The sequence below is a fragment of the Zophobas morio genome, unplaced genomic scaffold (genome assembly GCF_036711695.1).
Source record: "Zophobas morio isolate AGI-343-1 ecotype UQ-CSIRO unplaced genomic scaffold, CSIRO_AGI_Zmor_V1 ptg000017l, whole genome shotgun sequence".
Taxonomy (NCBI): Eukaryota; Metazoa; Arthropoda; class Insecta; order Coleoptera; family Tenebrionidae; genus Zophobas; species Zophobas morio.
The window spans coordinates 12,443,002-12,468,006 of NW_026972122.1; the positions used below are offsets into that span (position 1 = coordinate 12,443,002).

At 36.2% G+C, this 25,005-nt stretch overlaps 1 protein-coding gene and 2 long non-coding RNA genes across 7 annotated transcripts in view; 1 reads left to right on the forward strand and 2 right to left on the reverse strand.

The window, feature by feature from the left end:
• The window catches only part of LOC135130432 (uncharacterized), a 115,725-nt gene that overhangs the window by 68,381 nt on the left and 22,339 nt on the right, over positions 1–25,005 (reverse strand). The gene's annotated exons all lie outside the window — the stretch shown is intronic.
• On the forward strand, positions 7,842–8,327 carry LOC135130166 (uncharacterized). Its single transcript, XR_010280685.1, has 2 exons — positions 7,842–8,088; positions 8,145–8,327. It is a non-coding gene; the product is annotated as an uncharacterized LOC135130166 (long non-coding RNA).
• On the reverse strand, positions 8,145–11,634 carry LOC135130165 (uncharacterized). 3 transcript variants are annotated; one of them, XR_010280684.1, is made up of 3 exons: positions 10,985–11,634; positions 10,746–10,910; positions 8,145–10,648 (listed from the first exon to the last, which is right to left on the reverse strand). It is a non-coding gene; the product is annotated as an uncharacterized LOC135130165 (long non-coding RNA). The 3 variants fall into 3 exon arrangements; XR_010280683.1 differs by having other exon boundaries at positions 8,260–10,421; positions 10,478–10,648; positions 10,746–11,632; XR_010280682.1 differs by having other exon boundaries at positions 10,746–11,632.

Consider the following 25,005-nt stretch of genomic DNA (forward strand, 5'->3'; position numbering starts at 1 on the left):
TATTTTGTACTCCATTTACTGCACTGATTTTCCCATTACACGAAGACGAGGATGTTCGCCGACGACACCGCGTTCTGGACATCCCACGAGATCCCAACGAGCCACCTCCACCATCCAGGAAGCACTCCGGCGATACGAAACGTGGGTCAACAACTGCCGAGTCAAACCTAACCCCCTAAAATCCCAATCTATCTGCATGACGTATCCCGGTGCCACCTCGAAACGTTACAAATTTACACAAACGCGACTAACATTGCATGCCAAACAAATCCCACAATGCAAGGCAGTTCGATGCAACTGCTCCCTAATTCCTGCACGCACCTACCGCTCTCCCGGAAACCCTATACCCCGACCTCCCGCAGGCTCTCCAGGACGCAGTTGACCACACGCCAATCTCGCTACGAGGACGCTGACGTCCCCGCTCCCCACCACTTCTCCACCTCCACCTCCACGACACCACGGACAAGACCCACCTGGATCCGGACGTCTACCCGCCGACGACGACGACGGTTCCCCCCAACACTTCTCTTTCAGCCTCCTCCAGCCCTCCAGGACCAGGACGAACAACCGACAACCAAGGACCACGATGAAGACCCGAAGAAGACACTAAGTAGCACTAATTAGAATAAAATGTGCATTTACTTAAGCCTAACACTGTACCAACTTATTAACACACTAGCAATAAGGTTATTAACAGATCGACGTATTATACTATAATTAAGTCAAGCGCTGAAAAGTCCCTAAGCCTCAGCAGCGCCCCATGCCGTGTAATATCTTAAGAAATAATTGTTATATCACCAGCTTAAATAAATGTATTTTGACTTGACTTGACAACCTCGGCATAAAAAATATTTCAATGTCATAGCGGCGTTGGATTCCAGCGTATCCGACATCACATGTTGGTTCATCATTCCTTGCATTGTTACGTTCGTATTTAATCAACAGGCTCAACTATGTCTATTACAATGGTTATAAATCATTTGATTACATGTCCACTTCTGGCGTACCACAAGGTTCCAATCTTGGACCCCTGCTGTTCCTGTTATTCATTAATGATCTCTTAATGTCCACGTCTTGCTCTATCCTTGGCTTTGCAGATGATGTAAAACTTTTTTCTCCTGTCTCGTCAGCTAATGATGTTGACCATCTCCAGAATAATATTAATCTTATTGTACAATGGTGCTCTGATAATCACTTAAAATTAAACACTAACAAGTGCTTCTATGTTTCTTTTTGTCGTAATAACAGCGTTATACCTTCTATTTACTACATAAATGGTCAATTTTTAGTCAAAACTGATACCATCAGAGATTTGGGGGTTATATTTGATCATCGGCTCAGTTTCTCTCAACATATTATAGCTATAACCTCATCTGCATCCAAAAGTTTGGGATTTGTAATGCGTTCCGCCACGTATTTCAAAAATACAGACCTGCTTAAGTCACTATATTCTTCCTTTGTCCGTAGTAAGCTAGAATATGTCTCGATTGTGTGGTCTCCGTGTTATCTTACTTATCAACTACTTATTGAACGTGTCCAGCGTCGTTTTCTCAAATTTCTATCATTTAAAACTACAGGTGTATACCCAGCAAGGAATGTTCATTATGAAACTTTACTTCAGCAACACAACATGCAGTCCTTGACATCAAGAAGAAATTTGCAGAGTGCTCACTTTATGTGGAAAATAATCCATGATCAGGTAGATTGTCCCAATATTTTGTCTGAAGTTAACTTCCATGTACCGAGAAGAAATGCTCGTCATTCAGTGACATTTAGTTTTCCAACCTCGCGAACTAATATTCTGAAAAATTCACCACTCTGTCGATTGTGTAAAAATGCCAATGATCATTATGCGGACATATTTTTTCAGAAGAAGTGATGGAGTGTTCTCATTATCTTTATATTTTATTTTATTTTAATTTTAATTGTAAAGTCTGAATTGTATTTATTTTTGTCCTGTTAATGGATTTGTATCTGTTGGGCAAATACATATTATTATTATTATTATTATTATTATTATTATTATAGCGAATCCTCCAGAAGGTAACGATACCATAAAACAAAAGCTGATTCGAGCGTAGACGGGAGTCGTAAGAACGTCAGATCCGGAAACTCCTGAACGAACTGGAACTGGGAGATTGTAAACTCCCACAATTACTAAGGGAAATGAAAACGCTCGCAGGTTCCCTAATGCAGGATGACTTCCTGTACTGGTACTTTCCGGAACAACAGGAGTAGAGTGTTTTTCTGTAAAAGGTACACACCAATAAACGTGCGCAGAAACGAAATTTGGGTCGGCATTGCGGGGTGACAGAATCCAGCAAGTGGTGATTCATCTTCAGTGGCGTCTGGCGTTAGAGAACTCTTTGGAGAATTTTCTTGGTTTATCGTGAGTGTATAGTTTGATATTTTAAGTTTCTGGACGTGTTTTTTTGATTATAAGTGTGTTAAATCGTTCTCAGTAAATAACTAGAAGTTCTTACAGTAAGTTAATTTTGGCAACTGGAATATCAGATAAATTATATAGAAAAATTTCCAAGCAAGCCAAACAGAATGTTAATGGCCAAACATCATTTTCCTCTCCACAAAAAAGCGAGAAAAGAAAAATTTCCCGAATTCTTTAGATGCTGGCCAACTTCAGTGTATTAGGGATATATGTAATTTACAATTTTTATGTGACTGAAAAGAGAAGGCCGTCCTTAAAAAGTACGTATTTAAACATCACGTCTATAGTTACGGATATCGATGACAAATATGTTAAATATTAGTTCTTTCATGGCCGACTAGTATAAAGATTATGGCCTGTTCAAGAGGTACCATACGTGTTGCCATCTATTAATAATTACACTTAATAATTTTGACAAATTTTAATTTGATTTAACATTATGTGACTTCAAAACGTGTAATGGTGGTTTGTTTCGGTATGAATGCTTCTGTGCCTTTCAAAAAATGTTAATAATTCTTTTGTCGTTTTTAAATTATTAATAGATGGCAGCACGTATGGTACCTCTTGGACAGGCCATAATCTTTATACTAGTCGGCCATGGTTCATTTATGAAGTTCGAAACAATTGAATAGGATCAAATTTCATTAATTAAAATATATCCCTAACTTTTGACGCGCAGTTTATAATTCAGTTATTAAGTATATGGATTTCTTGTTGATTAATAATTCTTCATCTTCATAGGTATTCTGGCAGAAATTAAATAGTCAGAAATTAATTTTGAGGCCTCTACAAGCACGTTATGGAGGGTTATGAAAAACCCATATGGGATTTCGAGGGAAAAAAACATCAGATAATCGTAAGGCACTAGTCGAATCATATGACATAAGATTAAAACGAATCGAATTTGTTCGAAAAATAACCCAGTATAGGCAAGAAGGACGAACTATTGTATATGAAGACAAAACGTATATACATAGTAGTCACACCCAATCTAAAGACTGGGTTGATGACAAAAATTTGTCGTTGAAAAAACCAATTTCTAAAGGGCAAAGACTCATTATAGTTCACGCAGGCTATGAATCAGGATTTATTGAAAATGGACTACTTATATTTAAATCAGGTAAAAGATAATCCTTTGCAAATATCACATATCTATTGCATTTAAATTTTAGGGTCTAAATCAGGAGACTACCATAACGATATGAATTCTGCAAAATTTGAGAAGTGGATTCGATATCAGCTACTTCCAAACCTCCCGCCACGTTCGGTGCTTGTATTATACAACGCGTCATATCACAACGTCCGTGATACAAAGGATCCAACCTCTGCCTCCCGGAAAGCAGACATGATCGCATTTTTAAGACAAAATAAAATACCACACAACCCTCAAAACCTGAATTATACAATTTAGTGAAATTGTATAAAACCAAGAGTCCAGATTATCGTTTTGATAAACTATTAAAAGAGCACGGACATGACATTTTAAGGTTGCCCCCCTACAGTCCGGAATTCAATCCTATTGAAAAATTTGGGGTGTTGTAAAAACTGGGTGGCAACAAACAACACCACTTTTAAACTAAATGATGTGGAACGGCTGGCTCGAAAAAAATTCGCTGAATTATCCCCAGAAATATGGAGGAAAACCTGTGAAAAAGTACTGAAAATCGAAACCGACTTCATTCAAAAACAGCACGTTTTTGATGCTGCGCTCGAAAGTTTATCATTTACGGTCAACACGGGTTCTTCAGACGAAGATTGCGACAACAGTGATGATGACAGTAGTATGAGCGGTGTATACGTGCTTGAGGATGATTTAGACATTTTTGGAATGTAACAAATACAAAAATTTGTATATATATATTTGTATATAGATAATTAAAATTGTCATTGGAAAATTCTTTTTTTTTTATTATTTGGCTGTTGCATAAAACAGTTGCTTTACTTAGTTGATGTGACATAAATAAACGTCGATGTAAATGACAAAATTGAATAAAAAAGATTTAATTTGACGTACTATCAAGGCCAAAGAAATGGAAACACCTAAATTGCTCATGTCATCGATTTTTATTTAATTTTCCTATTGTACAATTTCTCTGTTATGTTGGCGTTAAAAGACGTCAGAAAATCAGATGCGTTCATTCTAAAGCAGACAGAAAATAAATTTAACAAATTAAATTCTATTTACTTTTACAGAAACTATAAATACTGGAAAATATCTAGTGGAAGAATGAACGAAATGACGAACACCATTAATAAATTTAATATTTTGTTGCTGCTCCATTTTTCCTTATTGCAGCATGTAATCTTCTATTCTTAGACAAGACCGTGGTCCTTACAGAGTTCTCATCAACATCGTGCCAAGCTTGTACTATTAATTTCCATAATTCATTTTTTGTCGTAGGTCTACTACGTCATAATTTTTTTTTTTTTTCATAAGAAAAGACCAAAAGTTTTCGACAGGGTTTAAGTCGGGACTTCTTGCAGGCCAGTCTAAGACATCTATTTCATTGTTTTCAATCCATTCTCTAACAATTCTGGCTCTGTGAATAGGACAATTGTCTTGTTGAAAAATGAAGTTATTTCCAGGAAATCTTTCTCTAGTAGTTGGCAGCATATCATTTAATATATTTCGGTAAACATCACCACTTCCGTTTTTGCAAGACTGGAAAGTCTTCTCGTCTGAGAAAACAACTCTATTCCAAAAATCGACGTCTCTGTCTAAGTATTGAAGAGCGAATCCGATTCTCCTTTCCTTATGTTCTTCAGTTAAAATTGGTTTTCTTGCTGCTACTCTATTGAACAACTCGGTAGTCATAACTCGTCGACGAGCATTTCCAATTGAACCTGGGAAGTTCACTTCTAGCCGCCCTTCGACTACAGATGAAAATGGTGATTGTTCCATATAATCAACCAGCATGCCATCTTCTTCTATACTGGTTATCTTTGGCCGTCCAGAGCCTACACGACGTTCGACCGTATTATGTTGGTTCCATTTTTTTAAATTTTAGAAATACAGCTGTAACTAACACCTATGTCAGCTGCAATCCGTCGCAATGACCACCCTTCTTCTAATTTCGCAATGATTCGAGTTTTTTGTTTGGTATTGAAGTGTCTGCGCATTTGTTTTTGTTCATTTTCACGAACTGACACTGGCAGTAAAATTTTTTGGGAAAAAATTGTTGCGCCTATGATTTTATAACATCGGAAAGACATTTCCACAAAATAAATTTGTGTTTCCATTTTTTTGGCTGTGATAGTACCACATAACATTGCCCCCAGATTCAATATCCAAAAGATACGCCACTGTCTAATAGTATCATCTATTCCCGCCAACTTACACGCGCAGATCTCTGACTCCGCCCATGTACCTTTTAGAGAAAAGCACTCTAACACTTGACAAGACTGCGGAGCTTGCAGATAAGATGGTCGAGATCTATATTAACAACTCACAGGAATCGCCGCCGAAACAACCGCAGCGAGTACAAGACCAACGAAAGTCACTCGAACTGAAGACACCATGCCTATGGAAGCAATACACAAACAGATCGTTACATTGACGGCGAGAGTAGAGAGTATCTGTTAATTAATTGTTATGTATTTTTTCGAATGGTCAAATTTAGGAAAACAGAGTTTTTGGTATGTTTATTTTCGTTTCATAAAAATCCTTATTTACGTTATTTTGAATTGAATAGTGGAAGAGTGATTATTAAGCGAAAATTATATGTACAAAGACGTGAAAAAGCAGTTGGTATGTTGGAGTATGGTTTGACGAAACAAGTCGAAATTGCTACAAAATTTAGGCCGGGGGCATATCTGGCGGAACTTCATCTGCGTAATTTAGAGCGCGGAATTTCAGCTTCAACCACCCCGCGACAAAACTATGCGGAAATTTCGCGAGGTGTCCGTGTCAGCTCTGCGCTGTTGGGGAAAAGACGTGTAGTTTTGTTTGAAAATGGATCCTCTTGAGTTAGTATGTATCTACGAAGCTCTAGAAAATCACGAAAAAGAAGAAAATATGGGGTACAGCCATTGTGTTTAAAACGGCTAAGCATTAGCCAGTTCAATTTTAATTTTATTAGTTTTAAGTTTAACCATAAGATTAGATTTTAGAGGAATTTCTCAACCATCTTGTATGGCAGTACAGTAATTCATATTTATAGAATGTTAAATTTGATAATCTCATAAACATTAATAATGTTGGGTACCCTTTTTTTAAAAGTTGCACTTTTCTGTTACTTGTTTCAGAGTATTTTCAGACTACGACCCTATTTCACCTGGAGTTTGATATTGATTACACTTGGTAACGACCAATTTGTTTGAGTTTTTTTTTTTTTTTTGGATGTTTTGTATGGAATAAAATGTACATTGGACCTAAGCAAGTCAAATGCAAAATTCAGCATAACACAAAGGTTTGACAGGCGTACGAATTATATTTTGGAATGCCCATTCAAAATCAAGATGTGTCGTGGGCGCCTCATATTTACAGCGGCGCTTGTCGCTCGAATCTTGAGGCCTGGATGCGTGGCACTAGAAAAGGTATGCCTTTTCGGATCCCTAGAATTTGGAAAAAGCCTTCAAATCACCAAAACGACTGTTATTTCTGCATGGTCAACATCCAGCATTCAAAAAGTCAACTGATAGAACAAAAGTAATTTATTCCATCTTCAAATGCTCCTGTCCCACAAGATGAATTGCCATGCCCAGTTCTCTCCCAAAATTCCGACTATGCATCGACTGATACTCTAGTTGTTAGTGGAGAGGATTCTGATGAGGACTTTTTATCTGACAATGAACCTCATTACTTAACCCTTTCGGTCACTGTGCCCACTGTAGTGGACGCAGTTTTTATTTTTTTTTATTATAACTTGAAGATAACTGTATGCTGTTTTTGGCATTCCAGCATGTAACCCACTGCTTTACCAACCTTAGTAAATTTTTAGCACCCTCTAGTAGCAAGTTGCTTAAAATTATAAATAAAACTTGTCGGTATAACAGCTGACTTCTTCGTTTACTTAGCTGCTCTACAGTTTTAATTTTTTTTTCCATATTATTGTTTACCCCACGACCTGCTGCATTAGTTAATACGGCCTGTTCATAACTGTAGTTCCACTGTATCCTCCGATTTTAGTGAGGGCGCTAGCGGATGGGCGCATTTTAGGAATTTTTATTATTTTATGTTGGTTGGATGGTACTCACTGTTTTTTGGTGTCAAATCTGACATTCAAATTAAAATTCTCTTGAGAATCTTTAAGCGCGCTGAAAATAGTTATTTGTGAAGTCCATTTGTTATTGTTCGTTGTTTTTCTTTTTGATTTGCAGTTTTCGTTCCTTTTTTATTTGTTTTGTGGTGTTTCGTTCCCATTTTGTCGTTTCAACTCGTTTAGTGTTTCGTTATTATTTCATAGTTTAATTAGTGTTGGTTTTTGTTGTTTTGTTCCTATTTGGTCGTTTAACTTCAGTTAGTGGTTCGTTATTATTACATAGTTTAAGTTGTTACGTTAATTTTACTGGGACGAAAATGCGGTTCCACAAAAAATGCATTGTGCCCCAGTGCCCTGCCAAGTACTCAAAGTCTTTCCATCAGTTTCCCTCTGAGCCCCTCTTAAGAGAAAAATGGCTACATAAAGTAGAGAAGTTTTGTTGTAAGAAAAGCTTATTGAACACTTATTTTTTTAATACTAAATATTAATTATTATAGCTCCAACGCAGCAGATCGTCAGTCAGTACTCAACCATTTGCAATTTGCACTTTAAACCCACAGATTTTAAGTTTGCAGCAAATGGTAGTAAACGCTTGCAAAAAAATGCAGTTCCAACAGTTTTTCATGTATATTTATTTACATTTTAAACTTAACAGAAATAAAATTATAGTTTTTATAGGGTGATGATGCTTATTACGCATCCACACACGAATCCTTCGTTGCCCTTGCCCAGTCTTCTACTCCTTTAAATATCAAGCCCTCATCATCCATTATTCCTGTAATTACAATCCTTACAACTGTGAAAATATAAGCGAACAGTACATTAATAACGTAATTTAAAGTCAGGAGTAAAATTATTTTTCTGTTCCTACCTATTTTCACACTTTTTTTAGAACTTTCCTCTAATAATTATTTATTTTAGAGTACTGTTACTCCAAGATTATCTCCTCCCTCCCAATCAACATCCACGTGTCCAACATCGACAGAAGAACCTCCAGTAATATTTTATTGGCAGTTAATAAATTTTAATTATATTTTTTTAAATTGTAGAATCCTGATTAAGTCACTCAACAATTCCTTCTGAACCTGAGTCCTTATATAATGAATCCCAAACATTAAGTTCCAATACTGATCTTCGTCTTGATGATATATCAAAACTTAAACTTGAAATCAAAAAACTGAAAATGAAAGTAAACCGTTTGGACAAACAGAACAAACTGAAAAATCAACAGCTACAAAAACTGCAATTAAAAATTGACAATCAAACGAATCAAGCCCGTATATTCGAAAAAATTGAAGCTGATGCCAAGAATAACGACCCAAAAGCCACATTTCTATTAGACCAAATATTAAATTACAACAAACAAAAATCTAGATGGTCAGAAGTAACTGTAAGATCATGTATTGCTTGGAGGATTTCATCCCCAAAGGGATACAACTATGGTAAAGCTTCTATATTGAAATTACCTAGTCGAAGTACTTTAGAACGGTATATAGGAAATGGACAAGATGTTACAGGACTTATAGAGGCACGCTTGAAAGCAGAAGCCGAAGTGCTACAACCCGTTGAAAGGATTTGTAGTTTAATTGTTGACGACATGTCCATCAAGGAGAAACTGTGTTACAGCCGCACAGAAGACAAATTCTATGGGTTAGAAACTACCAATGAGAGTAGTCAAACAATTGGAAAAAAACCAACGTTGGCCAACAAAATGTTATGTTACGTTGTTCACGGCATGACTACTAAGTACACGATACCCGCCGGATATTTCTTCCATCGAACTCTAAAAAACATAGATTTTGTGAATTTGACGTTAAAAGTAATGAAACTTTTACATAATTGTGGATTTACAGTTTTAAGAATTGTGACAGATAACCATAAGTCAAATGTGGCCCTTTTCAAATCTCTGTCATCAAGTAATAATTTAATGACTCATATTCAACATCCAATAGAACCAACAATACCATTATTTATGAGCTTTGATTACTGTCATATTATTAAAAATTTGAGGAACATATTTTTGGACCATGACATGCATTCTGGTAACGGTATTATTTCTGCACGATTTTTAAAGAAAATATATGATATGCAACACAAATTAATTGTTAAACCGGTAAAGTTTTTGACCAGGAAGCATATTTGCCCAACCAATTTAGAAAAGATGAACGTCCGTCGTGCTGTGCAAGTATTTTCCATAGAAGTAAGAGCAGCAATAGAGTATTTGGGAAAATATAACAATCCAGGTTTTGTTGATGTTGAAGAGACTCTAAAGTTTATGGAAATGATGCACACATTTTTTAAAATTCATGATGTCAATGACAAAACTCAGCACATCCGGCAAGCAAATGAAAATAGTGCTCCATATACAGATATTAATGATGAACGCCTTCTCTGGATGTTAAAAACTTTACCTGCTTATATGGATTCCATTCAACTATCTTCAAAGGCAAATAAGATGACGGGATTGACTAAAGAGACTGCAGAAGCAGTAAAATTCACTGCCAAAAGCACTGCAGAATGTATCAAGTATTTACTCGAAGAGAGTGGCTTTTTTTATGTTTTAACGCGAGCATTTAGCTCAGATGCAGTTGAATCAATGTTTAGCAATGTCCGATTATGCGGTGGTTCTCAGGACGCTACTGATGCCAGGGCTGCACACTATGCTATTAAAAGAATAATTAAATCAGGTTTAGTAACAACTTCTGAATCAGCAAATGTATATTCTAACTGTAATCACTTAAGTAAAATTGGTCAAATTCAGTCTTCTGAAAAATCTACAACAGAAACAAATATACATATACCTGACAATATCATTGAAAAAATTAGTGACCTTCATAAATTAACGTTCAGTAATACTATTTTCTCAGATATCAATTCTGCATCAGTTGCGTTTTTATCTGGATATATTTGTAGAACAATCGAAGAAAGGTTAGAGTGCAAAAATTGTTTAGATTCACTACTAACCACCGCAAAATCTACCCCGTTGCTTGACTTGATATATCTGCAAGACAGAGGAAAATTAAAATATCCCACAAGATCATTCACGAATTTTATAAATAAAATTATAAAAATTACATTTGATATTTTGGAACACATACCAGTAAATCATCATCCAAGAACTGTGGTGGAGTCTTTGTTATTGGAGCCAATTGCCAGTTCATCTTTTCTGCCTTGTGAAGATAAAAACCACAAAGTAATGGTTGCAAACTTAATATTATCTAAAGTGTTGAAACCAATTTTTGCAAATTTTGGTTATACAAGAACTGAAAATGTTGCATTGTTTAGTAATTTGACCCATAAACCCCATTCAAGAAAAGTATTAAAATTATAAACATACTTGTCTGTTTTTTATATTCTTCTAGCTCTAATTATAGAGTGAAATTTTACAAAAGGCACTTCTCGATTTTGGACAAACCATTTGCACACAATTCTTCTACAGCACCCCCTAATCACGTTCCTCACCTTCAAATGTTTCCTTTTGCTACAAAAAAAATTGTTAAATTTCCCAATTCATACTCTTTAACGGGAAGCTGTTTCCAATTTAACCTAACTTTTTATAGTCACCAACACGCGTGGAGTAATGTTGGGAACACAAGAAAACAGTTGTACAACTTTTGAAGGTGAGGTACGTGAACAGGGGGTGATGTAGAATTGCTTTGGGGAAACAGTTGATGGGAAATCGAGAAGTGCCTTTTGCAAAATTTCACCTTTGCTAGTCCTTTTTGTTGCAATTTTCAACCATTTAACACCATCGAGAGTTTACGATTTATGATTCAACGTTTAACCGTTTAATAAATTGTTCAAAACATTTAACCTAACCCGATTTAACCTATTTATAAACCTTCAAATTTGAAGTTTGTTTGACAATTGTCAAGGTCAAAAGCGCCCCTCCAGTGCTGCCCTCACGCCCTGACGGCAAAATTTTTTCAATGCATTTTTGTGGAAATGAACAGGCAGGATATAATACAGCCGGCAGTGGTTTACCCAATTTGACAACTAATTTTTGTGTGTGTAAACTAAGGATAGTATTAGTGTATAAATTTTATTTGAAGCAACTTTTTTTATTTGTACATTTGCAATGTGCATTTGAACTTTGTGCACTATAGTGGACATTGTGACTGTGCTTCTACAAATAAAGGTAAAAACACAACCCAACTTTTATTAAAATTTATTAATTACAACGTTATTTTTTGCTTAAAAATATTTAGAATGGCTGGTAAAAAAGCACTAAGTCATGCAGAACTTGTAGAGTTGATTGAAGGTGACTTGTCGGACCTTGAATGCCTAAGTGATGACCAGTCAGATGGTTGGGAAAGTGAAGGCCCTGTGCCCCCAGATGGTATATGAACTTTGTTTTTTTTATCAAAAATCTTTCTCATAACTTAAATCTAATGTAGAAAATTTGGTTGTTTTTCAATCATCAGGAAGCTCGGAAGAAGACAATAATGAAACTCCTTTTTTTGAACATCGAACAGTACAGCCTCAACCTACCATTTTACAAGAATTATCGAAAAAACAAAGAATAGCAAACTTTATGCAAACACATGATTTAACATCAAAGAAAGAAAAAAAAAAAAAGAAATTTTAGATCTAATCCATTTTAGAGCATATGTCGCTGAAAGTTTGATATATGCAAACAAAACGCCAAAAAAACGAGGAAGACCCTCTTTATCTCAAAGCACGTCTCCGACATCGTCACCAAGACCTTCGTCAAGTCTATCTTCAAGAGATTCACTTCAACATACGTTACCTCCAAAAAAAATTGTAAAAAAAGAACACGTACCCGTGATTGAAGTACGCCAGGATAATATTGGCCATTTGCCAGATATGGATCAAAAGAGTTTTGCTTCTCGGTGTAAATATCCTAATTGCAAACGGAAAACGTATGTATTTTGTGTTAAATGTACGGTACATTTATGTATACAAAAAAATCAGAATTGTTTTAAATTGTATCATGAAAAGTAATGTTTGAGTTTAAATAAAACACCAATGTTTGACTGATGTGTTACTACAATTGAGTCACAATGTCCACTACAGTGGACATGATTTTTTTCAAAAAGTATGACAAAAAGTCACTTGATATTTACATGAAAAATCTTTAAAAAAATAATACATCGTCTGTGCAAAAAAAAAAAATTTTATATCAACTAATAAAAATGCATGACTGAAAGGGTTAAATCAAAATGACTTAGATGATCTAGTCAGAGGTTTAGGTCTTACTAAATAAATGAAAATCGGAGCTCTTAGCGTCGCGATTAAAAGAATGGAATCTTTTGCAGCCGACCGTTACGATAACGTCTTACAGAAAAGGACACCTAAATTTTTGATCTTTTTATGCAACTTCTAACAACAATCTCTGTTACTGTACAGACGTAACTGGTTTGTTTGAAAATATAGGTATTTCCCGTGTCCCTGAACAATGGAGACTTTTTATTGACAGTTCTACACACAGTCTGAAAGCTGTGTTATTACACAATTCAAACGAATTACCCCTTCAATTCCGGTGGCTTATTCTATTCACTTAAAAGAAACATATGAAAATGTTAAAACTGTGTTAGAAAAAATTAAATACGTTGAATACAACTGGTACATGTGCGGTGAGTTTAACATGATAGGATTTTTAGTTGGATTACAAGGGGGTTACACTAAATTTTCTTGTTACTTGTGTCTTTGGTACAGTTGGGCCGACAGTGAACAATGCACTCGGAAAGAATGGCCAGCAAGAACTGATGTTCCCGGACAATATAATATTGTTCAAAAATTTCTTCAAATTTGGTACCTACTTATTGTTATAGAACACCGCATACAGTGATTTTCTTTTTTCATGTTATTTTTCTGGATTCATAATTTCGTAACAATAGCACTGGGTACTTTCATTTTTCAAGGTTCACATTTTATTTTAGTTTTCAGGGTTCATACTTAATAGGAAAAAGTTAAGATTCCTTTTGATGATTTCCTCCTTAATATTAATTTTCTCGAACCGTCTTGTATGGGAATACAGTACTCCTTACTCATATTTGCAAAATATTAACTTTCACAATCTGACTTTTTAAACTATTTCATCAAAACTTCTTGAAATACTGGAAACCAGTACTTTGTGAATCTTGATACACACTCTTGCAATGACTTTGGTGTGGGCTGACAGATTGGCATTTTAGTGCAAGCGGAACCATATGCGTTTTCAGCACACTTAATTATTAAATTACCATAGTACATAGACTGGTCATTGTTTGCATCATAGCTTGTATTTTTGTAAGACTGAAGGCATTATGCCCGTATGGGAACATACTGAAATATTATTAAAATGAGCTTTGTTCTTCAAGTTTACATCTGCAGTAAGCAAAATCATATTCTCATATTTTTCTGACTCCTGCAAACAACATGGAATGATTGACTTTTTCCAACACTTTTTTGTTCATTTACTTCACTCAGTGTTTGACCCTGCATTCTATCATCTTTGCTGGCCATGGTTTTTTCTACATGTCTAGGGAGAAGGTGGGAATACCGGTCGCCTAATTTCTTCTGTGTAACACAACATTTAGCGAAAGTAAAGTCACTAGATAGAAGATTATTTGAGATCGACTCTAATGATGTCATCAAGTTGTGTCCAAGATTAAAAGATAATGTACTGAATCCGAGTCATTTTGAATGAATGTACGTACGTTTAAGTGCTGCATTAATAAACAATGACGTAGCCGCAGGACTTTTATATTGTATAGCGACAAATAAAATTCAAGACAAGCACCGAACAACTGCATGGTTTTTGAAAACAACGCACCAGTTGTTATGGGGGATTAGCTTTATCCTTAAACAACAAAGAAAACTACAACGAAAATATTGCATTTTTAAAATCTTTCAAACCGACATTATTTTAGCAACGCAAACTGCGTTGGATTTCCAAGAAATTTATTTGGAAAAAAACTTTAAATACCTCTTCTTAGGCCGCTTGACCCAAGATGCTTTGGATAACGCAATTTCGTCATTAAGGTCAAGGCAGTCGGTACCTAACGCTCATTTTTTAAGAGTTTCTCTACGACTAGTTTGTTTGTCGCAATTCGAAACCAATTTAAAGCGGTCCGCTTACGAAGATCATTCACACCATCTGATTAATACTGTAAAGACTACGAACTGGCAAATAAGAGCACAGACGAGGGGTTTATATTAGAATTGGATGAAGATGCATTTGTGTCAAATTTCACTTTAAGGGACCATCTGAAAGCATCTATATTTTATTTACTTGGAAGCATTATTTTTAAAATGGAATGCAACCGCAAGACCTCCGAGGCGTGCCTTTCTAGTGTTATCACGAATTCTAGTGATGTTACGGAATTGAATATGTTTACGAAATTCAAGGAATACAAAGAAAACAATAATTTAATGTATCCCTGTGGAGCTGTATATAATTGCATATATAATGTAGAAATAGAATTTAGATCATTTGAAAATGATATTATAAAAAATAATCTTAGTTTTATCAATTTTTTCACGTTAATTTCTACAAAGTATCCTTTGTTAGGAGACATTCCATTGTGTCACAATATTCTGGAAAAAATTGTTAAATTGTACATAAAAAGTAGATTATACTTAAAAATATATCGAAGAAGTTTACCAAAATGGGTGACTCAATGAGCAGTAGGTACCAATTGTTGGTAATGCAGGTGATACTATGGTTTTAATATTTCATTTGACAGATGCAAGGTAAATATATATAAACAAAAAACTCAGAGAGGTTCCTGGTCTGAGGAAAACCTAAAAGCGGCATTACTGGAAATTGATAATGGTCCCCCTTTAAGGACGGTTTCAAGACGTTTTGGAATACCTAGATCAACTACGGAATGACCCCATTTGAAATAAAATAATGTGCCTTTAGATATGCCATCAGAAACAATATTAATTTTTTGAATGAAGCCCCGGGCAGAGCATGGTTAGAGGGTTTTCTTAAAAGAAATTCTCAAATTTCATTGCGAAGACCTGAAGGTATCAGCCTCAATCGAATAAAAGCTTTCAACAAAGATGCAGTGTCAATTTTTTTTAAGAATTTAAATAAAGTTATGGAAAATTACCATTTCTCTGCAGCACAAATATTTAATGCAGATGAGACAGGTATCACAACCGAGCAAAATTAATGCGTAAAAGGACCAAACAAGAGTTGGCTATGCTGCCAGTTGTGGAAAGGGCAAAAAGGAATGTATGTTCCGCCTATGTTTATATTTGCTCGAAAAAGAATATGTATCTCCTTAACAAAAAAAAAAAATGGCCCACCAGAAGGAATGTATTGTTGCTCTGATAACGGTTGGATCAACGAGACATTGTTTCTTGACTGGTTAAATCATTTTAAGACTTTTGTTAAAGTTTCGAAAGAGGATTCAGTTCTTTTGATTTTAGACAACCACGTAAGCCACTACAATTATTGCAAAGAAAACGCCATAGTCTTGCTAACTATTCCGCCACACACCTCTCATGGGATTTAGCCTTTAAACGTCTCGTTCTATGGCCCATTAAAAACTGCATATCACAATGAATGTGATAAATATTTAAAGAATCATCCGAGAGAAAAAATAACTCCCAACGAAGTGGCAGACATTTTTAATAAAGCCTTTGCTAGAGTGACTACTCTGGAGAAGGTACAGGAAGGCTTTCAAACTACCGGAATCTTTCCTGTAGATGATGACGTTTTTACAAATGAAGATTTTTTGCCTGCAAAAAATATTACAGTTTGTATTGACACTTCTGGACCTCATCAAAATTGAGAGGATTTACAGAGACGACTAACTGATCCCATTCAACCAAGTTCAAGCTTGCAAATTGAGTTATTACAAGAAGAAACCACTCCAGAACCTAGCCTGTCAGAAAAAGTGTCCTCCGAAATAGCACCCATTCTTTCTACGTCTTCTAGTTCATCCGCTCCAAAAAGAGGAACTGGCAGGAAAGAGCGTTCAGAGATTGTCACTTCAACCCAATGAAAGGTGTGTTAGAAGAAAAAGAAGCAAGAAAAGCGAGTACTCATAATTGCAGAATGTTAACTTTCACAATCTGCTGAACATTAATAATGTTGAGTCCTTTTCTGTTACACGTCAAACTATTTTCAGACTGTGACCCTATCTGAGGTAGAGTTTGATGCCCATTTACAGTTTCAAACATTAATCTATTTTAATAATGGTGAGTAGAATATTACGTTTTGCAAAATGTAGAATGGTATATTTCCACAAACATTGTGTTGTCATTTTATCAAAAAACCGTTGAAACTGTGTAGGATTTACCAAATTTACAAGAACAACAATACGTTTCTGAGTACTTAATTAAGTACCTGAAATATTGTTTGGGCGACATATAGGTTTCGTTAGTATTTTCTCTAGTTATTAAGAATAATTGCGGCCCGTGATCGTAACAATGATTTAAACAAGGGATTATTCTGTTGGTACCTACATGTCCGGATTCTAGATTCTGATAAGTATCTTATGCGCGTTTGCACTAGTTTGGCTTAAAGTTTTGGTTTAACTAAACTTGGCTTTCGTGTAAACCGGGCTTAAGATCTATGAGCATTGCACCACTATCGCCTTGACAAAGCGTTACGCTAACCACTATTTCCGTAAAAGCGCCTTTGCAGTAGTCGTTTCTGACAGTATTTTGATAGATAGCAGTATATCTAACATAACCTTCAACTGTAAAGCAATAGCCTTGTTGTGTAAACAATAGTTAGCCGTTATATTTTGCAGTCGCGTGGTGGTGTTGTTTTTATTAGTAGCTACTCTAGTGGTCTATGCTTTTGGGATCAAAATAAACTTTTTGTTATACCTATTTATTGTAAAGTAAATACCTAAAAAAGGAATTTTCTAATAAAAGTGTTTGGAAGCGCGTATTCATGATTATGGAATTATTGCTTTGTTAACAGATTATTAGTGAAAAATGGCAGAAAAAAGAACCGTGCACCTAATTTCAGCAAAGAAGAAAAGTTCCTACTTTTGCAGCTGGCAGAAAAACATAAAAATATTTTAGAGTGCAAAAAAACAGACGAGGTGACATGGCGAGAAAAAGACTTGTGCTGGAAGAACATAATGGTACAGTTTAACGCTTCCACCGCGGCCTTGGTTCAAAGAACCGACGAAAATTTAAAAAAATTATATGAAAATATTTAAAAAAACACAAGAAAGCAGGCCGCAGCAGATCGCTGCAATTTATATAAAACTAGTGGGGGTCCATCTACAAGTAGATGTGGCGACCCCATATTTGAAGCGACACTAAGTATTTTGAGCAAAAAAAGTGTTTTTGGACTAACCAACGTTCATGATGGTGATGGAGATCTTACAGAGGCTAGGGAACCCTATCAACTTGTACCATCTCCGGGTGCTCCAATAGGATGAGACGAAGAGGAAGAAATTTTGATTGTCACCACAAATGTAATTGTACTCTAAATGTATATTACAATTTATAACCTGCTTTTTTTTATACTAGGATCAGGAAACTGCAGTCGAAAATAATAATTGGGGAAATCGAACAGCGGAACTACTCAAGACTCCGTTAAATTCGCGTTTAAAAGTAGACCAACATAAGGTCAATACCCAGAATAAAGAAAGTTGGGTTAACCGTAGAAGACCAGCATTGTCTGCCACCGAATCGGTTGCCCGGAAATATGAAGATATGGCAGTTACACGAGCGGAAGTGGCAAAACTAGTTAAAAATTTTGCAGAATAAGCTACAACAGCAGACCAAGGAAGCTGAAGATTCAGCCAAATTGTTGCAACTCTAAATTGAAACAGCTGAATTGCAAGAAAAAGTGCTGTATTAGATATTAAAAAAAAACTTCAATTAAAGAACAGTCAGGAACATACAAATATACAAAACTTGAAAATTTTTAAGAACATCAGTGGAAACAACAGGACACCATACTAAATAGGGGTGGTTGACGATCTTTTCTAACATCATCATTGTTTAACATGGTGTCTAGATATCAACATTAGAACTTTGGCAAGAGGAACTCCATTTACCAATTCTACATCAATTAAAGAACATTTGGGATTGGAATGTAGTGCCAAGACTGTGCGACGGCGTCTTCATGAAGATGGGCTTCATACTAATACACCCGCCAAAAAAATTAGTTTAACAGAGGAACAAGCAAGAGCTCGTTTAATTTTTTGCCAAGATAATTTACATCGGGATTGGTCTTCCACCATATTTACCGACGAAAAGGTGTTTTGTTCTTCCAGCGACACACCTCTTAGAATCGTGTGGAGGCCAAACAGTACTCGGTATGAGAGACAGCATGTGCGAGAAAATAACTCCAGTGGTAGAGTTTCATTAGGGTATTGGGGGTGGATGTCTAAAGATGGGCCGGGCGAACTTACACAAATTACACCGCCTTGTTTTAATGCCCGTGCGTATGTTGGGCTTCTGAAGGATGTTTTTCTTCCTACGGGAAGAACAATCTACCCCGAGGAGGATGTTACCGAAATTGTTCTCGTTCAGGACAATTCGTCAATACACAGAGCTAATATAGTTCTAGATTGGTTCGAAGTAACTTCACTTCGATGACCATCCAAATCACCGGATCTGAATCCAATAGAGAATCTTTGGGGCCAAATAGTACTGAACTGGCGAGTTAAGAGTTGCTTATGAATTTGTTGAAGTAAATAACATCCCGCCCAAATTTTTTCGTATTGAAAAAAAAAGGTGGTTACGACTGACCACAGGGTTTCCGCAAAAGGAATCCTGAAATACCTTTTAATAAGGCACAAATATCTAAGTTTTTTTCACAATTACAGGAGCTTCATACACAATATTCTATTACTGCTAACAACATATACAACACGATGAGTCTGCATTATCTACAGTACAAAAACCACTAAAAGTTTTTGGTACCGAAGGCAAAAAACAGGTTGGTATATAACTAGTGCCGAAAGAAGCACACATTCAAGGATTGTTTGTCACATGAGTGCAGTGGGTACATTTATCCCCCAGCCCTTATGTTTGTAAGAAAGAAGTTTAAACTCGTCGATGATGCACCCACCGGGATTTAGCACTCTGTCAAGAATCAGGATGGATGAGCGGAGAAGCTTTTCTGAAATGGTTAAAGCACTCCATAGTGCATTCACATGCCTCCATTAACAACAGAGTTTTAGTAATATTGGATAGACACAGTAGCCATAAAAATTATTCAGCTTTAAAATACTAAAGAAAATATAATTGTTCTCCTATGTCTATCACCGCACTGCACACACAAAATGCAACCCCTTGACGTTACTTTCTTTGGACCACATATTATAATCAAGAAGTGTCAAAGTGGTTGAAAAATAACCCCGGGCGTGTTGTTACCCAATTTTAAGTTGCTAGATTATTTTCAACTGCTTATGGCAAAGCTGCAACTGTTGCTAACGCAACATCCAGATTTCAAAAAACGAGAATTTTTCCATTGAACCGTAATGTTTTTCCAGATCATATGTTTGCCCCAAGTTTGGTAACTAACCAAAATCTAGAAGAGTCTGACCAAACAGCTGAAAACGAATTTGAAGTTAAAACACACGACGACTCCCAAAATGATGGCGAAGCTGGAACGTTTGTAGAAATGGCACAGCAAAAGTGCCAAGGAACTGAACCGGCAAATCATTGTACAGGTGTCAAAGCTTTTTTTTTTCCCGTATTTCTGGAGGCGCAAGGACTTCACTAACTTCTTCACAAGACATTTTAAGCAATTTTAACTTACAAAAACTCGAAGTGATTCGAATTACAGTTGTTGTTGTGAAAATTTGAACCTCAAATATTTCGTGGTTAGTTCAGACCAACCCATCACCAACCACGACAAAATTCCCCAGATTGAAAAAAAGGCAAATTTCAATTAAATTTTTGAAAAAACGTGCGCGGCAGGAAAAATAGTATAAATTACTCGTTCATAAGGCCATTGTGGCACTCATCCTCTATATAACTCGCGGCTCCGCCGCTCGTTCTATACACTTGGATTCGTGCCTCAATATTTGCCTTATGAAACTAGTACTTTAATATACTATTATTGTGTAATACTACAACACGTGTTATGGTACCAAGTACCTTCTCCAGGTAAAAATGGAATTTTGGATAGTGATAACTTTCTGTACATACTCGTACTAGAATATGATCTCATGGTTTCAAATTGTAAAAGAAAGGTCAGGTCAGGTCAGGTTAGGTTAGGTCAGGTCAGGTCAGGTTATGTCAGGTCCGGTGCTCTTGGTAAGGAGGAGGACGATACGTGAAATGAGTGTATGGAAGGTAAAGCGATCGAGACCCGGGAAGCGGTGAGGTACCTTGGGGTGGAATTTAAACGAAACCTCAGGGTGGCCGAGCAAGTGGAACGTATGGTACGGAAGGCAAAAAGTAAAAGAGGGGTGTTATGCAATGTCGTCCATGGGACTTTGTTGTATGTGACGGAAGCGTGGATCGATGAATAGCGCATACAGAAGTATCGACAGATGCTTCTGAGTGTCAGAGAAACATCCTTCTGCGAGTATGTTGTGCGAATCGCACGGTGTCCGGGGAGGCGCTGTGCGTGCTGGCTGGGGTCCCTCCGTTGGACCTGCTGGAGGAAGAGCGTCTTCGGGAATGGAAGAGGAGAAAGACTGAAAGGGTGAGGGAGTCGAGTTCGGCTCCCTCAGTAGCATGTAAGAGGAAGGCGAGAGAGGAATTAATGCAAGCGTGGACAAGGCGGCTAATCCCGAACCTCACGGAATGGATCAGCAGAGAGCACGGGGAGATTAATCACTACACCTCCCAAGTGCTCGCTGGTCACAGGAGTTTTGGGGCCTATCTGAAAAGGATAGGTACGTAAGACTGAATGCTCAGCTTGCTGGTATTGCGCGGAAGGAGTGGAAGAAGACGTAGAGCATGCGATTTTTGATTGTGATAGATGGGCGGGAGTAAGAGAAGAATGCGAAGTGGAAGTGGGAAAAAGAGTGAATGTGGATAATATGATTGAGACGATGTTAGAAAATGAAGAGGGATGGACGGTAAATATATGTGTAATTCTATAAAATTTGGGAAACATTGATAAGTAAACAAATGCTTTATAAATGTGATAATGATAATATGATTAATTTCCTCTGTTTCCTACGTTGTTTCTGTATTCTCTATTGTGGAATTTCAATGTATAAAATATACGTATTCGGAGAAATAATGAGAAAAGATAATCATGGGAGAAATTACTACATGAATGTTATGTTATTACGGTTACATGATCTAGATTAATATTTTCTTGTCTCCAATGGCGTATAGACTTTTACAAATCACTTTTCTGTTACCTCCTGTTAGGACCCTGCAACGTATGACTGAAAAATTTCACATCAATCCAGGTTTGAACGATGCGGTGTTTGATATATTGAAAATTAAAATCAAAAAAATGTCAGAAGCAGTTGAAACATGTGCTGTTGAGATGAGCATTAAAGCAAGTTTATTTTCCAGCATCGCCAGTGATAATAATAGCATTGGCTTCCATCAAGTTGAACTTGAAAGAAAAGAATTTCTGCCTGACGACACTGCTCTTCGAATAATTATGGCCCGATGTATAATTATATCTGATATTTGGAAGCAGCCGTTACGGTACGTTTTTGTACACACCACCAAATGTTTTGTTTAGCACAGTAAATAAAAAAACAAAAAAATGGGGTTGACAATTCATACATTTATTTCTGATCTTGAGCCATGGCAAATATGTTAGGCGTAATACCTGAGAATCCTTTTTTTGCAATTAGCATTATATTTTCGATGCCTGTCATTTACTACCGGCGTTGCGAAATAATTTTTAAAAGTATTTATTTGTGTTTGCCTACTGGCGAAATCGTGGACAGTAAATTCGTCCAAGAGTTTTTTTTAACGTGACTCTCAACGTAATACACGATTCGCAGCAAAATTAACACGTCCATTTGTAAAAATGAAAGTAAAACTGGCTACTCAATTGTTTAGTAACAAAGTTGTTTTTGGAATGAAAACCGAAGTTGCCATCACTGTTTTACCCGAAACAGCAATGCTCACAATACAATGTCTTAGTGACGTAAATAATTTATTTCACATAATCAATTCTACTGGAAAAATCAATATCCAAGAGGAATCATACAAAAATATTTTTAAAGGTATACTATATAAATAAAATCACCAAAGTGTTGGCAAATAAGGCTCAACTTTATGGAGATCTACAGACAGCACTGATTATGAGACGTTTTTACCAAGATCTTGTTAAGATTTTTTTTTTGGGTGATTCGTCAACAAAGCGGCAATTGTTATAACCCTACACCAAACAATTTAAGAAAACATTTAGAAAATTGTTCTGTATAAAAATACATACTCATCTGGATTTAGCAACCATTTTATCTGCCATTGAAGATATTGGTGACATTTACTTAATTACTTTCTGCGCATGCATCGTTTGAGTTGCTACCGTAAGCGTCAATGGTGAGCGTTACTGGTTACAACAAGACGGCACCACATGCCGCACAGCTCGACCAACAATCAACTTATTGCGATCATTGTTCCCAGAGAGACTGATTTCGAAAAATGGAGATTTTGATTGGCCACCCAGATCACCCGATTTAACGTCACCAGAGTATTGTTTGTGGGGTTATTTAAAATATAAAGTTTACGCCAACAAACCAAGGACTCTAGCTCAATTAAAAACTAACATACACCGTGAAATTGCCGCCATATTGACAGGAACCTTGACCGTGATGGAAAACGCCGAAAAACGAGCATCAAAAGTGGCCGCGATATCGTCTTCAAAGAGTAGTTGGAACATATTTCCTTAAATTAAAATAAATCATTATCAATATGAAAAAAGACAAGATTGTTTTTTAACGTTTTTTTTTTTTATAAACAAAGGCTTCCATTCTAAATGGTCAACCCTGCATATTGTGGTCGATCTCTTTGTTAAGAAAGAAAAAGAGATGAAGGAATGCGGGTTATAAAGGTTTTAGTAGCACCATATTATGGTAGCTGGCGTGGAGTTACCATGGAGAACGAGCGTTTCATTGGCAAAACTTTTTGTTGAAAAAACAATTAAGATTATTGGGTACTGTTCGCAAAAGTAAGAAAGACACAGCTTTACAGCTTCTTATTATTTCACGTCCAGTAAATTCGTCAATGTTTGCGTTTATAAAAGATATCACAATGGTACCATATATACAAAAAAAATGTACATTATCAACTCAGCATTCTGAGGATAGAGTATCTGCAGAATATGGAAAAAACTCACATATGATACAAGATTATAATGCCACTAAAGGAGCAGTTGACAATGTTGACAAACTAGTAAGAGAATATTCTTACTATAGAACTGCTCAATAGCCATATAGAATATTGTTACAAAATAAACCCATGAGCCGTGTCGACGGGACGACTATAGCCAGTCGGTACAATGCACAGTGGGTCAAAGTTGGGAAATCTTGGCTAAAAGTCCAAAACTGCAACTTTTCAAAATCATTTTAAAATTCATATTTCTATACAGTAAATATTTTGAATAAATAGGGGTGCAGTGCCAGTATGACACAACTTTTAGAGATACGTCTTTTTTTCGCGAAAGTACATCCCACAATAAAAATATTCTATTTTAAAATTTATATTACTTGCAGTTTTATTGCTTTGGATGTATCATTATTAGCTTATAAATTATAAATCAATACACAGGTTTAATTAAAATTAAAAATAACCCATAAAAGTTGTCTCGCTGCTCCTTATTACCTAAGAAATATTGTTTCGTACATATATTTATGGTTGCGGGGAGTTAGGCAAGCAGCAATTCCCGTCCACCCCCTTGCTGCCTACCCTTGACTACCACCCTCCGATAATCCCTACTCACACAGGAAAGCCGCCCTCTAGAAGAAAATTCAAAAAAATATAAGTAACGGAAGTTGTTGTCGTTCGTTAACCACCGAAATTGTAACACCTCGCCGCCTTTTGTCACTGTTGGTGTTGTTTGTTGGTGCAAGAAACCCCAGCGCCTTTTATTCGTAGCTACAAAAGGTCCAGGTGCCTTCCAACGAGCCTTCGAATCAAGTGAAATTGTCACGGAAGATCGGTGCAATTAGGACGAGTCCGTTGTTCATTTTCCTCACATTGTTGTTTCCATACATGACTTGCTTCGTAAATAAATATTTTAAGAAAAATTAGTTTTAATGTTTATTAAAATCGTATATTATTAATTTCTGCTGACGGGTATGTTTAGATTACGAAAGCAAAAGCAACTGTTATGTGGCAGAATTCGTGACCGTCATTGGTTATATATTGTACACCAAGCAAGATACAGTACAAAAAGGAGACAACCAGCTTATCCCAGAAAGAAGTCAATTATATAAAAAAAAAAAAAACAAACAGAGAAACTTCAACCAACCGTCTTAGAGGTAATAACAG